Below are 2,759 nucleotides of genomic sequence, written 5' to 3' on the forward strand. Positions count from 1 at the left end.
TGAATTCAATCAAAGAAGACGTGAACGAATAGCTCAAGGAAAAGTTGAGATGGACCTTGGAAATCACCAAGGTAATAAGCCGATCATGTACGAAATTCCATCCTCATTGCCGATGATAGGGATCGATGCATCATATAATATGGTGTGCCACTTTTCAATGAGTTAAATCTAGGAATTAGAAGGCTAGATATTGAGGCAACCCAATTTGAATTGAAACCAGTGATGTTTCAAATGCTCCAAACGGTGCGCCAATTCAGTGGTATGCCCACGGAAGATCCACATCTCCACCTTTGACAGTTTATGGAGGTGAGTGATTCATTCAAGATAGCTAGTGACACTGAAGACACATTGAGGTTGAATTTGTTTCTGTACTCATTACGAGATCGAGCACGAGCATGGCTCAATTCATTACTACCAAGTTTGATATCTACATGGATAAAATTAGTAGAGAGATTTTTGGTTAAGTATTTCCCGCCTAGAAAAAAGCTAAGTTGAGGAACGAGATCACAACTTTCCAACAATTGGATGATAAGTCTTTGTATAAGGCTTGTGAGCGATTCAAGGAGTTACTTCATAAGTGTCCTCATCATGGGATTCCTCATTGTATTCAGTTGGAGACATTCTATAACAGTTTCAATGCACATAAAAGATTGATGGTAGATGCTTCTGCGAATGGTGCAATTTTGTCTAAGTCTCATAATAAGGCTTATGAGATTATCAAAAGGATTGTGAGTAATAACTATCAATAGCCAACAAATCGAATAGCTTCAGGAAGGCATGTAGCCAAAGTTCAAGAAGTTGACACCCTCACTTCATTATCAGCTTAGGTATCGTCTATTTCCTCTATGTTAAAACAGTTTACCACTAATAGTGCTAATCATTTTGCAGCTCAGCCACCAAGTCCATTTGAAATAGTTTCCTGTGTGTACTATGGGGAAGGTCATTCTTTTGAGAATTGTCCATCAACTCTCGAGTCAGTGTACTATGTGGCGAACCAACATCAAAATAGGAGTGGATAAGGACTCCAGTCCAACTTCTACAATTCGTCATGGCGTAATCATTCTAACTTTTCTTGGAGTAACCAAGGAAATGGACTGAATAACAACTTATTATAGTATAGACCCAATCAATTTCAAGGGTTTAATCAATAAGCTCCAAAACCACATCGAGCTAAGACATCAAATAGTTTGGAGAACTTATTGAAAGCGTACATTGTAAAGAATGACGCTTTGATCCAAAGCCAAGTAGCAACATTGAAAAATTTGGAAAACCAAATGGTCAGTTAGTTATAGACCTTCATAATAGATCGCAAGGAACCTTGCCAAACAACACTGAGAATCCAAAAAATTTGGGTAAAGAACATATCAAGGTAGTGGCATTGCGAAGTGGTAAAATTCTAGAACCCCGATTGATTGATGTCGAAGATAAGCCCATTGAGAAGAATCAACCAACGGTTGAAATTCCTACACCAAAAGAGTCAGAATCTACAAAAAATGACAAGGTAAATCCTAACTTAGTGGATTTAGAGACTTTAACATCTTCTTTGGATGCAGATTTACCTACTCAGAAGAGTTATCTGATTTAATCAAAAGTTCTATCACCTCCATATCCGCAAAGATTGTAGCAACACAAGCAGAAATAGGAGGTACAATTCAAGAACATTTTGGACGTTCTGAAGTAGTAACACATCAATATTTCATTGGTGGAGGCTTTAGAATAAATACTGAATTATGTAAATTTTATGAAGGATATACTATTCAAGAAGAAACGGCTGAGTGAGTATGAGACTGTTGCCTTGACGAAGGAATGCAGTGCGTTCCTACAGAACAAATTGCCATCGAAATTGAAAGACCCATGAAGCTTTACTATACCCTGTAACATTGGTGAATCCTACTGTGGTAAAGCGTTGTGTGACTTAGGAGCGAGTATCAACTTGATGCCTGAGTCTATTTTCAAGTTGCTAGGGATAGGTGAAGTAAGACATACAACTGTGATGCTTCAGCTAGCGGATCGATCTTTAGCATATCTCAAAGGAAAGATCGAGGATGTTTTGGTAAGAGTCGATAAATTTATTTTTCCTGCTGATTTCATTGTCTTAGATTTTAAAGAAGATAAAGAAGTGCTGATCATCCTTGGAAGACCTTTCTTAGCCACGGGAAGAATGTTAGTTGATGAGCAGAAAGGTGAACTCACCATGCGAGTTCAAGAAGACCAGGTAACCTTTAACATTTTTAAAATGATGAAATTTCCTGATCCGGTAGAAGAGTGTTCAGTTATGGAAGAGATAGAAATCTTGGTTTCTATAGAAAGCAATTTTAAAGAAGATCCATTGGAGAAAGCATTGAATCTTGACCCTTTGGAGGAAGAAAAAGGTGAAGAAAACATGGCTTTGATGGAAGCCAATCTGAGAAATTTTAATCAATCCACACAGTTTGAACTATTGCAGTTAGAAGTCAGAGAATTTGTGCAACCCAAGTTGTCAATTGAAAAACCATATAAACTCAAACTAAAGGTACTTCATTCCTATTTGAAATACGTTTATTTAGGTGACTGTTCCACTTTGCCTGTGATTATTTTAGCAAGATCGACGAAAGATCAAAAGGATCAACTAATTGCTATTCTAAAAAAATTTAAGAAAGCAATTGGTTGGACCATAGCTAATATTCGAGGTATAAGCCCTCTTTTTTGCATGCATAAAATTATTTTAGAAGAAGGTGAAAGAGCTCAAATTAATGGATAAAGGAGGTTCAATCCTATTA

The 2,759-nt window shown here is 37.0% G+C and overlaps 1 non-coding gene across 1 annotated transcript; it reads right to left on the reverse strand.

Moving 5' to 3' along the window:
* Positions 1-488: 488 nt before the first annotated feature.
* On the reverse strand, positions 489-595 carry LOC128284784 (small nucleolar RNA R71). Its single transcript, XR_008275207.1, has one exon. It is a non-coding gene; the product is annotated as a small nucleolar RNA R71 (small nucleolar RNA).
* Between the last annotated feature and the right edge of the window lie 2,164 nt (positions 596-2,759).

This window comes from Gossypium arboreum, chromosome 11, assembly GCF_025698485.1.
Source record: "Gossypium arboreum isolate Shixiya-1 chromosome 11, ASM2569848v2, whole genome shotgun sequence".
Lineage (NCBI taxonomy): Eukaryota > Viridiplantae > Streptophyta > Magnoliopsida > Malvales > Malvaceae > Gossypium > Gossypium arboreum.